The sequence below is a fragment of the Aulostomus chinensis genome, chromosome 4, assembly GCF_037954235.1.
Source record: "Aulostomus chinensis isolate RoL2024-O1b breed Wild chromosome 4, RoL_Achi_v1.0, whole genome shotgun sequence".
NCBI classification, from domain to species: Eukaryota; Metazoa; Chordata; class Actinopteri; order Syngnathiformes; family Aulostomidae; genus Aulostomus; species Aulostomus chinensis.
In genome coordinates, this window is record NC_141323.1 from 265247 (window position 1) to 280244 (window position 14998).

Below are 14998 nucleotides of genomic sequence, written 5' to 3' on the forward strand. Positions count from 1 at the left end.
TGTTTTAAAACCAAAATATGCCCGAACATCAGCTTTAAAAGCTGCTGGAGCTGGCTGGAGCCTCTCATCCTCAGGCATTGTCAGTGAACTGTGCTAATTTAGTGTTTAGCATGCATTTTGCCACAGACTTCTCTTGGGATCTGCTGGATGTCATTGTTCCTTTGGCGCGGAGGACGTAATGACTGCTCCGAACTAGTGATCGGTGGTTTAATAACAACACAAAAATGAACAAACGGCGTGAATATTTGCATGTTAATTGTCAATTAAAAAAAATCGATAGTGCTGTTGAATATCGATACGGTATCGTCACGGTATCTTATCTTACGAATGTTGTTGTATGATATGGAATGTTGTCAATTGACAGTAGCAGTCACACTTAGCACCGGCGACAGTTAGCCGAGAAGGTGGGAGTACTTTCTTTTTAGTGACAGTGAGGACAGCCAATCACCGAGTAGTAGTTAAATGAGGTTGCCAGATAAACAACGGCAACCGATCGCCGTCAACTCCTGCACTTGCATAAATAATGAGGTTGCCAGATAAGGTCAGAAACAACCCCAATAGGGACCAACGACGCATTCTAAACCCAACATGGTAACATAGTGGTTTCAGAGAGCCTTTTAGGAAGGTTCTGAGCCATTACAGACCCAACCATTTTTTTGTGGGGTTACATATCACATCACAGAACAAGAATTAATACCCCGTTCAACCTCTCTATGGCACCTTTCATAAAAGCTGAAGAAGGAAGCTTCTGGTAGGCAAGGGAGGCAGGGAGAGCAAGCCAGCTTGGTAGGAGGACTGGATGACAGACTGGTTCATGGCAGGGGAGTGCAGGCCGGTTAAACAGCATGGGAAGGGGGGGGGGGTTAGGGGGCGATGCAGGCGGCGGTTGGTGCATAGAGATGGAGCTCCAGTGGATCTGTGGAAACACAGAAAGACTTTGAGATACCAAGGCCAAACTACAAATTGCAACAGGTAGTGATAATGACAAAAATGTGCAGAGAGGAGGAAAGAGAGAAGAGGAGATGGCTCCATGTAACCAGATGTGTCCCCCAGCAGTCTAAGCTTATGGCAGCATAGCCAAAAAATGGTTCAGAGCTACATGAACCAGCCCTAACTGAAAGCTCTGTCATAGAGGAAGGTCTTAAGCCTAGACTTAAATGTAGTTAGTGTGTCTCTCTGACCCATGGAGAGAACTGGCAAGATTCAAAACTGAATCATAGCTGCTGTTTTTCTGTTAAATTGGACTCTAGATAATGCTTTTTTCTTTCTAAAGGTTGTCTTCAAAGTACATGTAACTCATGACGAGGACGTCCACCGAGCTATCTTAAAAAAAAAAGAAGCAAAAATACACCTGTTCTCATTAATTGAAAAAAGTAACCTGAGCTTTATTTTTGATATAATAATTTGATATTACCTAGCTTACGTATAGTAGTGCTGACAATAATGTGTGCAGCATGCTGTCTATCTTTAATCTTAGTTGCTAAATTGAAGTACAGCGTGACAACAAATTTTGTATTCCCAGGCAGCAATCCATGTTTCTCCTGTGGCCCCTCAGGTAAAGTAATTCCCATCCCCTATTTAGAGCTTAAGTAGCCCACTTCCTTGGACTAAAATAAGTCTAATGACTTTGGCCGCTGCTTGTCTCTTCCTTGAAGTTATTTCCTCTCCTGGAAAGCAGGTTTTCTGAAGATGGAGAGTGGGGAGCATAGGCTTTACAGGAAGGATATGTTTTCTGAGGAGCTTTTGCACAAAGAAAACTTCCCATGTTGTCACAAGGATGACAATATTGCCATATAGTCTGTTTCACCCTCCATTTAAAGGTGTAAAGGTTTCTTTATTGATGTTGAACATTTCTTTGCAAAGAAATTTAGTTGGACGCAGTCTGTCACACAGCAGAATAAATAGATAAATAAGAACAGAAAATAAATAAAGGGATAGAAAAAAATAAAGGATAGTGCAGTGAGTCCAGTAATAAATAAAAAATAAATATTGTTGGCTTGTGAATTGAATGTCCATCACAAGTAAGTTGGAGAGCGTCGGGCTGCTGCGACTACTTGCGCCGCCATCTTTAGTAGAGAGCATTTGGTTTCTAGTGGCAACTTTGCTTGAAAAAATTGTCTTCACCATGTATTAGTTTATTGTGGTATGTGGGTTATCATCTTTGATGTTGTCAGACTTATCAAAATTATTTTTTATCGATGCTTAGCTACTTTGCAGTTCAATTACAAAAAAATCATCTTGTGCTGCCTTCAGTCTGATGATGGGCTTGGCTTTGATCTGTATTACATAGTGCCTTACAAATATAGAATTTTAGGTTCCCATGCTGATTAAGTGGGGTTCAAATTTCCGTATTTCCGATATATCAGCTGATATTCTTTATTTTTTATTCATTTTGTCACATTTGAGAATAAAAGGGCAACTATTCAAGAAAAAGCAATATTTTTTTCTACTTTCAAACAATCTTTACTAATTTAACATGTAACTTCATACATGGACTAATGTAGTATGTCACTAAATGTCAAACTAAAAAGTAAAACTAGTTGAAAAACAAATTGTGCATTATATTTTATAACAAATTATACAGGCCACTGCCACCTGACCTTTAAGGTCATTAAGGTTATTAAATTTAAAAAAAAACAACTTAATTATGCATTGTATTTTGCAAACAAAATAGGTGCACTTCACATTCGGTTATTTTAATTGGAAACTTTCTAACAGTGAACTTAAATTCCACCACTTCAGGAGAGGTAAGTTGTAGTGCAAGAAGTAGTTTCTCAGCATTTTTTTGTCCTGAGAGGGACATTCTCTTGTCATCATAAGTGTTTACTAAGCCACACAAAACTACAGCTTTGTTGTGAACTGTAATTATTCCAATGGATTGACGCGCTAATCAGAAATGCTTATTTCTTGCTTATTGAAACATCATCTATTGCAATATTGCGGTGTAAATGTATCTCTCACAAACATTAACTCATGGCACCTCTGCTAACTTGAAAACGATTAGGGGAAACTTTTAGCGGAACTTATCTGGTGGAGAACCAGACTTTTAATATTTAAATGTTAAGTGTTTTGGTTCTTGTCACACTGGAAGGGTAGTAGTACCAATACTGAACATTTAAAACTGGGTTTCACTCAATAACCAGGCCTTTTTGCATCTTTGTCCTTTTTATTTTCTTCAGTTTTTGTGGATATTTACAGCAGTGGTCATTTAGCAGGATTAGGTGAAAAACAAAAAGAAAAAAGACAAACAACACAGACATTTACCATTTTGCACAGTTTTTTTTGTAAAAGCAGGTACACAGGACTGACAGTTTTTTTTAATCAAAAGCTTGAATACATACATACACACATATGAAAATAGAAAATTTTTACCTTCAAGGTAAAACACACTTTTAAATTAGCTATATTTAAATGCATCAAATATTAAATAAATTTTAATCACAGGAGGCAATAAATAAAATCAATTACCAAGCAGTCAGAACTACTAAAGTCAGAAATCTTTAGCAAATTCTTAAATATACATATTTACAAAACATATCCGCTCATATGAAATTACATTTTACTATTTTAAGCAATGAAATACTTCCAGTTAATTTTTAGACAGATTCTGTATGCAACCATAAATATACATGCTTTTCAATCATATCTTTACAGGCACCCAATGACCCAGCACAACAGTATCCATGCATCAGAAAACATTTCTAAATTGGGCCATTTCAATCGCTGAATTAAGCATGTCGCAATACTGTTTTCCAGATAAACCAAACAAGTTGCGGACCCTTTACTAGCCAACATTTACACAATGCACCACTGTGAATATTTACAAACTAGAGACGCTATGATATACAAACATTTCTCCCGCGCCTCAATTCCTCGTCAGTGCAGCAAAAGCTTGATAAACGTACTCTTACTGGCTGTCTGTTCAGTTCTTGATTTTTGGTACAAACTTCAGCACAGAGCCACAGTATGCTTGGCAAGAATGTCCATGTTTGTCTTTCGCACTGCAGTAGCATTTTCTACTGGTTCAAACTTCACATGCACTAACTAGGAAGTGCCTGTCTCTTTGTACTGGTCGAGAGCATACAGGTGAGTAATTGTAAAAAAAAAAAAAAAAAAAAAAAATTATCGTGCTTGACGAACAGCTGACAGGAAAGGGATGTTCGCAGCAACCATTGTAAATGCATCAAGGTCGGCTGTGGTTAGCTAAGCAGCTGATGTAGCATACAGGACATTGTTTTGTTAACTTTCCAACATTGCGTGTCACTAACTAGGTAACAATGTAGCATACATTAAAACACTCAAACCACTGTACTATCGTCTGCAGGAACAAACGCTTACCATCTAATCTGTTATGTTAATATTGACAGTATTGACAAACTATGCTAGTTGGCTACCTCGCTTACATAACTGAATGATGTGATGAGTAAGAGTGACATTATGGTTGTCAAGGGACAGGGTTGCAGTTATATTCTAAAAGGAACATGATGAGGCCTTTCCGGCAATGTATTTTACAAACTAGTTAGCAAATTAAGTTACCTTGAAGTAACCATTGGACTTTTCAGCTCTGTTTGCTCAGCTGTGACGCAGTCTGTACATGTGGTGCTAGCAGCACTGTTTTGATAAACGATGAAGTCAGAGCAGCCCCTGCTGAATGAATTGTGATAGCACTTTTCTCCAAGAATCTATTTCTGTTTTCTGTAAAAAACACATTTTTATATTGGCGCATATTTACGCAGATTCCAATATATTGGCCGATATGACGAATATATTTTCCACTTGCGTGACAAATTGGCGTGACGTTGTGTCGAGAGATACTATCAGCGTTGAGATTCCACTGGCATCAGTGAAGTCACATCAATGGTCCTGGCTGTTTGATGTCTAATTGTGATATCCTGGCACCGATCTTCACTAAAAGGTCATTGAACTTGGCCCTCGTCAGCCTGAAGTACCGCTAGAAACGGCCGTCATCCAGGCGCAGTTCCCAGTGAAAGCGGTGGAATTCACCCACCTGTGTGCGCCTCTGGATTGTGTCATGGATCCAGATACACCGCCGTTTGGTTTTCTGCCATATTTGGGACTTCCACAACAGATACAAGCCAGCAACGGTTGTTAGGTCAGCTAAGATGATGAACAGAAATGGCGGAAATAAATTCTCCACGCAGGGGGAAAAAAGTTCGCGCAAATGACGCAAATATAAACATATTGATCCAGTGATCAAATTCACGCGAATATAGCGATGAGAAAATTTTTGTTGCGTTTGATGTGAACACACCTTAAGGCTGTTATCCTAACTGCTGCAGTTGCTGTGGAAACTGCCTGTTGTTGTGTTACTGTGGTTTGAAAGCCTGTAAACAAGAACCTGGGGTCTGGTTCAGCACCAAGAGAATGACTCACACATACACAGGGATGGAGCAGCACATTACTTGAAAACTTGACTGTCATTCAGTGATTAGTCTGTATCCTTCATCCTGTGTCAATATCACTGAGTACCACTGTGCCACATACACACACACAAACATACAACCAACATTTATATCCCCGTTTCTGCCTCTCATCCTCTTATAATCTGATTTTTTCTTTTTATCTTAGTTTTTATTGGAGCAGGCTTTTTAGTTTATGTATCATTTTAAAAGTGTGCTGCTTTCCATTCAAACCAGACTCACTAAAGTCTCTGATTGGATTGATTCTGGCACAAGGATCAATTATATCTGTGTTCTACATCCAGGACGTTTCTACCAGAAGTGTCATGCTTGCTGAAGTTTTCCTTTCACACCATTGCCTTTTCTCACTCATTAATACATGAATATAGTCTGAATGTGAATCTCTAAAATGATGATTGATTCTTTTGTTTTCCTTTGTAATATGTGATTGAAATTACTAAGAAAATTGACTTCATAAGATCACTGGGTTTCCTCGGGATCTCCTGGACCTATATCTCATGCCAGGCCTCCAGCTGGTTTCAGAAGCAGCTGGAGGCTCAGCATGAAAAAATGTTTTCGATGTGGAAAATAAATTGTGACAGCATAAAAGTGAATGATTTTATGAATAAGTGATTTATAACAAAATAACCAATAATTATGCATAACAACAACAACAAAAAATGCTAGTGGCAAAATGTGCTCTTGGCTGAGAGTACTTAATTTAGTGGGCCCAAGCACAAAGCGCCCTGGCACAATGTATGCAAAACTATGCTGTTCCCAGTATCGACAGTGCTAGGACCTTATTTCATCTATCATACCCCTTTCACAGTAAAAAATCCATGTCAAAGAGGGTTTTTGTACCCTTGTTTGCTCGGCATTAGGGCGCATTCAAGCTTCCAGCAGACATGGGTCTTAGTTCCACCTGTGAGGGCTGCCTGTGTTTTTCTCTCTCATACATCATCGCGCTGACGTCATCATTACACATGAAAGTGCACTGTGTCTCAAAATGCCAGTGATGTTCCCGTAAGTCACCGTGTCCCTTAGGGTTCTCTGCCGCTGGAGCTCCTCTTAACCGCGGATGATGAGCAGCTTGCGAACTTCATGATCTTGCCAGTACGCTGCCATGATCGATAAAAAAGCTGCGCAAGATCGCTATACAAGTTGCTTATAAACACGGTCGTGCTTGCGCAGTTTGCGTTAGGGCTCCCCAATTGGTGGGAGTTCCCAAGCAAAGATTAATTCTATAGGTGTCATTGTTAACACTGTATCAACGAGTTAACCCAACGTCCTTTTATCACTGATAATTTTTTTATTGGGATTCACGCGCACGGTGCTTTTTGACCCTTTGGCCATGCCGTAGTTCGTGGGAAACCAGAAATGAACACACCACCCGTCACACACGCGAGATGCTCCCGGTTGCAGCTTGTAAACAAAAAAAAATTGAGAGCAGATGAGTGTTAAGGTAGGACTGACTTGGAAAAGAATATGTCAGTTTTAAATGGAAAGTTCAACTTCAAAGCTCTGCCAGATGGCAGTCTCGACAAGAAAAAAGTGATAAGCATACACTGTGAAGCTGAATTTATTTTCCACCGGAGTACGAGCAGTCTTAAGTATCACTTGTCCGCGAAGCATACAGCTGATACAGAGAGCCCTTTGCTCCCTTCTGCTGTAAAACAAGCCACGCTGGATTGTTTGGCACAATGGAGACCATTGGAGGCGTCCACTACCTGCAATATCCCCACTATATCATTTGAGTCCTGTTCTGTATTGTACTGGCCCCTGTTTAATAATGACTTTATTCATTGTTTTTATTTAATTTAATTTATTCTTTCCATCACAGTTTGATGCAATGCATAAGAGTCATCCTTTTGTGTTAATGGCTTAATAGTTCAAGTACTTCAGTTTGTCTACATGTACCTCAGATGCAGAAATTTACTTTTGTCTACCATGAATTGGCTTTATTAGCAAGGCCAATGCGTTTAGGCTTTTAATATACATTTTCACAACATTTAAAAATTAATTTCCACATGTTTGCAGGAGTGAGATGAAGCTCCTGAAATAGGCCTTGCCCATTTTTTGCCATAATTTTTTTCACAAAAATCATAAAACCTACCTTTTCAAACTCCTCTTAGAATATATGTATGATCAACCTGAAACTAACACAGAGGATCTCCCACTGCTCATCAAAAAATTGTCCCAAAAAATTTTGATTTTGCATATATTGTAGAAGCTATTAAGGAATAACTTCCTGTGTAATGCAGTTCAAACAGGAAGTGGTGATTGTCCCAGTTGGTACAAAATGGTGCACATACTGCCAACAAAAAGTCTTAAAATCACCAAGCATAAGGTTCTTAGGCAGCATACACAACTAAACAATGATGCAAAATTTGGCTACATTTTATCGCTAGGTGATTCCGAAAATCACCCCAAACCATAATTGTGTTTAGGTCAGGTGACTCTGGAGGCGAGGTCATCTGCCGCTGCACTCCATCACGCTCCTTCCTGGTCAAATGGCCCTTACACAGCCTAGAGGTTTGTTTGGGGTCATTGTCCTATTGAAAAATAAATGATGGTCCAACTAAACACGAACCGGATGGGATGGCATGGCATGTCGCGGCAGGATGCTTTAGTAGCCATGCTGGTTCAGTGTGCCTTCAGTATTGAATAAATAATAAAGGTTACGTCAATGGACTTCAAAATGGAGGAATAACATGACCAGATACATTGTTGTATGCCATTGAAATCCGTCAAATACCGACGTTGTTTATGCAGTGTAGCGGTGATTGTACAGTGCGGCTTAGGGGGTTAATTGCAGATATATCCAAAATCTTGTTTAGGCAATATGAATTTAGTTGTCAGTTGTTCTAAGGACATCAATTTTTCACCCTTGAAAACATTTCCTGTAAGGATCCATCCATTTTCTTCCGCTTATCCTGTTAAGGGGCGCAGGGGGCTGGAGCCTATCCCAGCAGCTTTCGGGCGAGAGGCAGGGTACAACTTGGACAGGTCACCAGTCCATTGCAGGGCCAACATATGTAGACAGAGAACCATTCACACTTACAGTCATACCTACAGTCAATTTAGAGTATCCAGTTAGCCTAGTCCCCACTTACATGTTTTCTGACTGTGGGAGGAAGCCAGCGTACCTGGAGAGAACCAACGCAGGCACAGGGAGAACATGCAAACTCCACACAGAAGGATCCCATGTCATGCCATCCCAAGCCAGGACTCAAACCCGGAACCTTGTTGCTGTGAGGCAACAGTGCTTACCACTGCACCACTTTGCTGCCTCCTATAAAGATATTAGAATTATTGTAAGATATTAGAATTTTTTTAAGAAGAGAGGGAAGGACGCTCGTGGGTAATGTGTACAAGATATAGTTAATTTGTGTAATAATCATCATTTTCAAGATATTTATTTTGCCCAGCAGAGAAAACCCTAATTTATTCCAGTTTTGTAGAATGCTCTTGATTTTCAGCAGGAAGGGAAGAAAGTTTCTGTCATAATGTTCTTGAAACCTTGTGCAAGCTTTATGATAGTTATGCTGCTCCTCCTCTACCTGCGTTGCAGTAAGCACCCCGACTCTCAGCACCACTGGGTATAACATAGTAAAGCTGCCTCTTCACTCCATCAAAATTTGTGCCTCTGAATAATGTCCTGTGAAGGATCCTGAAAGGAAGATATTCGCATGCCTTGCCATTCTTCTTGCTCCTTCTCCCACACTGCCCGTAACATTACTTCTCTTGCTCCAAACCCAGGGAAACGCACGTGGACATGTTAGTTGCTTTTGTCCCGTTGATCTTCTCTGTGGGTGTGCTCAATTTCAAAATCCGGGCATACTTTGATGTTCAAAGCTTCAGCCAGAAGCTTCTGTATAAATGTTTTCATGGCTTGACCTTCGGCACCCTCTTCTATTCCAATTATATGGACATCATAGCAGCCAGCATCTGTGAGATACATCACTTTCTCCCGTAGTTAGGCAATAGTTTTGGCTGCTGTGTCTACAGTGACGTCCAGGCCCTGACCTTGATCTTTCAGGACTGAAATTTGAGCCACGGCTTCAGTCACTTGGCCTTCCAATTTCTCCATTGCTGTTCGAACTGCATCCATGCCTGATTTTAATCCACTCATGTTGGCTACAATGCCGTGAAGCGGCTTTTGATACTCATTAACTCGTCTGCTATCTGTCTGTAGTTGATGCCGGATCGGCCGCCGTGTACTCTTCTGAGTCCCCCTCAGTCAAACAAGTGAGACTCCTTAGGCCGTACTGCATTGACTTTTCTGGACTTGTTGCATAATAAAGTTGCAATTTTACCCATGGTTATTTTCATGTTAAGGATATATAAATCTTTGTTTTAGAGCGGGTGGGGGGGGGGGGTGGGGTTATGGTGCGCAGCTTCATGCAATTCCTCTATGCAGCCATCATGGGTGTTTGCTCCACCAGAAATCTATTAACATTTATTTCGATTTTTCATGTTGCATGTAGAAATAAAATTTCATTTTCTCCATAGCAGTTCATTGATTTCATAACGGTAAAAACAATATATGAAATGTTATCTTATTTTAGATATCAAAAGGGTTTTGGGGCTTCTGATATTTTCCATTCTATGATAATCAGGGCCATTTCAGTGTTAAAGGTTGCCGACCCCTGGGTTAGTCCTTAGATATGCTGCTAACTGCTTAGACTAACAGGGGATCTCCCATGGTGCACTGGGTTTCTCTCTCCCTCTCTCTGTTCTTTCTGTCCTCCTGTACTGGTATGTGTTCCTAATTTTTCTTCTTCTGTGAAGCCTTTGTGCTTTCCACTTCTCAGATCCCTGACTGATGCTGCTGCTGGAGGAGTCTTCAGACCTGAAGAGGCTTAAGCTGCCACCCTTAGCATCAGTACTAGTAGTATTAGTTCTAGCAGTAGTATATCGGTATCCTCAATTCTTTAATGGCATTCGCATCAGCATTCTGGTTGCTGCCATACAATTGCTCATATTTTGCTGGAGTGATTGCTTGTTTTGAACCTGTAAGTGTGATTATTGGTAGCTAGCTCTACGCAGAGACCCAGATGTTTCTGATGTCTCTCAATTCAAATGGCACCATGATTCTGTCTACAGAGCCTGTTAGCAAATAGAACTATTTGAAATGTTGAAAATTAAGTTCATTGGCATATTAAATAACTGGGCATAGAGACATTGTGTATAGTATATGAAATTATTAATGTCAGTGTTGAAAAATAAAAGATAACAACAGTCAAGTGTTGCAGTGTTTATACAAGTTTTTCTTGATGGCTCCTTGGCTTGGAGCTCTGCAGAACATTGTGCATTGACAACTTGTACAAAAGTCATGGCATCATTTGTAGCATTTCTCTTTTATATAGTAGCACTTGAATTTGATGTAGTTGTCAGAGTAATGTAAGAGACAAAATCATAATCAACTATAATTACACCACGTCTCACCAAAGTCTTTTCAGTAGGGCTGCTTGATTATTGCAAAAAAAACAAAACAATGATGTAATCTGATACTGATATTGTGATGATCTAACATGATTATTCTATTTTTGCCCTTAATGTCAGACTTAAACACGGGAAACTATCTGCTGCTTGTTCTCTCATTAAAGTAACTATAGCTCGACCATCAGCTGTTATCCCTAGCTGTGCACTCAAATACACCAGACAACTTGTCAAAACAAGTATTAGTATAATGCAAGTGTTGTGTATTGATGGATGTGTTGGTTACCAGAGTGCAAAACAAAAAATCCACGACATGGAGCTAGTGTTTCTTCAGCGTATGATTTGAGTGACTTACAGTTGTGTGTTGCTTGCAATGAATAAAAAATAATGGGTATTTATTTACATAGACACCAGGGAAGTGAGATCTGTTTAAAAGCGATCATAGGAAAAACATTTTCATGCATTACAAGTATGAATCGGGCCATATACTGTATGTGAGTCCTTTAGGTGATTAAACTAACCCAGAATTTCCTGTGGGTATGGTTCCATCGTGTTTCAGCGGTAACACTGTTCACTCCTTCCATTGCGTTGCTTTGTGGTGAAGCTACAAGCATGCAGCACACTATTTTGGTCATTTCTGAAGTGTTTCCAGATGACTGAAGCCATGTTGCATTTCTGTCAGCTTCTTCTCAGATACATCATGGTCACGTCTCCCTTCTTCATCTCAACACATGCCCAAATAAAACTTTCTGGGCTGTATAGGAGAGGTTGAGTGCACTGATGCCTGAGACAATGCTCCACCCTTTAAATACCAGACGCACAACAAGAAATAATCATTTTATTTCAATTGTCTCGTTTTTGTAATTTTGGGAAGCTGAATTTGTAGTTGTAATTAAAATTCAGTTAATCAACCAGCTATACTTTTCAGTTGACCCTTGATTCTCAGTTGAAGTTTGCTCTGGGGCTGGGACAGTGTGCATCCTGATTTAATTTTGTTACGATTCTCAGGTGCTAATTTGACATATATTGCGAGTTGATAGAATGATTTATCGGAATTTATTTGCCTTTTTTCACACTTCACCACGGGAAAGTAGGAGAAATTGTATCATGATTAAATAAAAAAATAGTTGAAATAACATATAGGTCTTATACAACACATGAATGTGTATATTGTATCAATTCATTGTGCAAACCAAGAAAAATAGGTCAACATACATATAGGGTATTTAACATGTCATATTTATTTTATGATCTCATTTAAACAAAATATTGAAATTGCTCCATAAACAGACTAAGAGAATGTTCACCCTGAAACAATCATAATAACCAGGGTAATTCTGGCCCGTGTCACAAGTTTTTAAGTAAACAGAACCCCCTGCTCTCAGGGATCATCTGTTGGAAATCTTTTCATTTCCAATGGAAACCTCTGATTGCTTTTGCTCGCAAATCTTCTCCTTTTGCTTATTTCTGCCTCATGTATGTTGAAAACAACTGACCTTTTGACTGCAGACGGTGAAAACAAGCTAATGTTAGCAAACTGCAATTGTGGCTACAAATGAAAGCAACAGACTGTTACCATCTCTGGAGCTTCTTAGAGCAATAACAACAAAACAGTAATTGTCTCCACCTCAGCACTAACGTGTGTCTATCTCTTGACATAAATGATTAATTCAATATTGATTAAGAAAACAGTGTGATAATGAAATGTTGCTAAAAGAAAAAAAAAAGGTTTTGCAATTTTTAAGTGAATCTCTTTTTTCCCATCCGAAGTTCTTACTAAATTTAAGAAATTCACACATGTTGTTTCTGAGGTATTGTAGACTGTCTGTGGTGTACAGATGGGCAGACAACATGCTGCCAAATGGGGCGACAGTGACCTTGACCTTTGATCACCATATCCATCCTTAACTCCCAGTGGATGTTCAAGTGCTCCTTGTTTTTTGTGTCATTTTTATGAATGTAACTCCTCTGCAACTGAACAACTGACCTTACTTGGTACTCTAAAAGCATTGATTATGTCAGTTTGCGCTGCCTAGGAAAGCTTTACTAATATTTTCTGGATATCTCCAGGAATGTTTGGTGAATCTGACATGGCATGGTTATACAAGGCTTGCACAGGCTTGCTTCTACAAGGGTTCCCTAAGTGTTTTGTCCTGGTGGATTAGGCATTAGAAAGGCCATGCATAGCCCCCCCCCCCCCCCCCCCCCTCCAAAAAAAATCTAGATTGCTTAATGTCATACTAGGACCTTTTCCAACCCATTCACTGAGACTTTGTAAGAGCAATCTCATTAAGAAGGCCAGGTGATATTTAAAAATAAAAAAAAGAGCAGGCAAGGCTGGATGTAAATATATACAAGTGAGATTATATATTGATGTTTTAGTCACTTTACTGTAAATAACAGGGGAAACGGTGCATTGTAATTATATACCAGTCAAAAAGAATTAAGATAATTTAAAACCAGCGTTCATCTCTGACACTTGGCAAGGGGACTTTATTAGTCAATATTTCTGAACAGAGTATGTGTTTGTTGAAGTGCCTGGTCAGGCAAGGAAGGATTTAGGGAACTAACCTTTGGAACATCTTGATGAACTGATTCTAGTGATTCAGGACACTGACAAGAATGATTTTTCACATCTCTTAAAGCCACGCCCTTTGAGCTGATTACAGTGTATAACCAGTGATAAAAATAACTGCAACAAGATAATACATAAAAATACAAGTGAGCTGGCTGGTGGATATTCTATTGGGCACTGTTCAGGTTGCATTGATCGTAATAATGTTTAAATAACCAGTTACATTGGGCTGTAAAATTTAGTAATCATTATTATGGTAATTGGCAACAGCAGATTACCTATGAAGCACTTTTTGCTTCTCATTTTCACAGAAACAGGAGAACATGATGTGAATTTAATTTCTAATATTTCTTCTCAGACAGCATGACTCAAAAACTTGAGACAAAATATTAAAAACCTCTTAGATTAACTGATTGCACCTAACATATGAACATATGTTCCCGAAACATTCACATTTTTCTCCATCACAAGGGACAATATATCCCTTCAGCATTTCCTTGTGTGTTTTGTGAGCTGGCTTCTTTAATGTTGTACATTGTCGTTGTGTGCATGTGTTTTCTGTTTTAGTTCACTTAATAGACTTGATTTAACATTAGATAATATTTCATTCTGTGCTGTTTTGGGAGATTGTTATTTATAGGATAAAGTCTATTCTCTGTGATGATGAATGCTGCTATTAAGCTGCCTGCCAAGATTCAGATGGAATTAAGAGAGGCTTTTGGTTACATAAGTCAGCATGGTTTGTGTGATTGTGCCCTTGTGGGGAGCCCTGACCAACAGTTGAAATAGTCTCATGAACCAGTAGCAAATAGGCATTTAACCCATCTCACTGATATTCACTCCCAGGCAGATATGGATTTAAAACTGACATTTTAACACCTGTGCCCAGGAGGTTGTCTTTACACCTTTTTCTGTTTGTCTGTCCTTTCTCCCAGTCAGTCTGCAAGTTAGACCTTGGAAGAGGTACAGTGTGTGCTCTAAAGAGTGTCTGTCTAGTTAATAAATGTTTCTTGTATTTGAAGGAACATTATTATAGGAATAATGACAAGATGAGATAAAGAAAATGTGGGCTTGTGAGTTGTTACTCAGATTTGAAAAGGAGAACTCACACAAGAAGGCGTTCTTAAAAGGTGGCATCGCCCATTCAGATCTAAGGCTGTTGTAGTTCTTTTTTGAAAGTGTATACATAGAAATAATAAATTTAGTGTATGCATCAGAGCTATTTACTTGCTTACCACTCGCTAGCTTGCCAAAGTTTTGTGTGTCCTATTATCACAGAGGCTTGTTTAGAAGTGGGAAGATTTGAAACCATAAAAATATTCCTATGCAGAAATTGATTGGCAGCAAGTGACATAAATTGTTATGCCAATGATGAGTCAATAAATTTAAAAGGGCTGTGTAAAAAAACAAGAGTAAAAACTACTGAAACTAATAATTTTATATTTTCTGTCAGTTAATCCTTAATCGATGTACATTTGCGATGACAAGCATTTAAAATATTTAAAAGCCAATAGATTATGGAAATGTATGAATTGTGGCTGCTTGATATGATCAAATAATT

General features: G+C 39.0%; 1 protein-coding gene across 5 annotated transcripts in view; it reads left to right on the forward strand.

Moving 5' to 3' along the window:
• sbf1 (SET binding factor 1) overlaps positions 1–14998 on the forward strand; it is a 116710-nt gene that overhangs the window by 20945 nt on the left and 80767 nt on the right. The window lies entirely within an intron of this gene.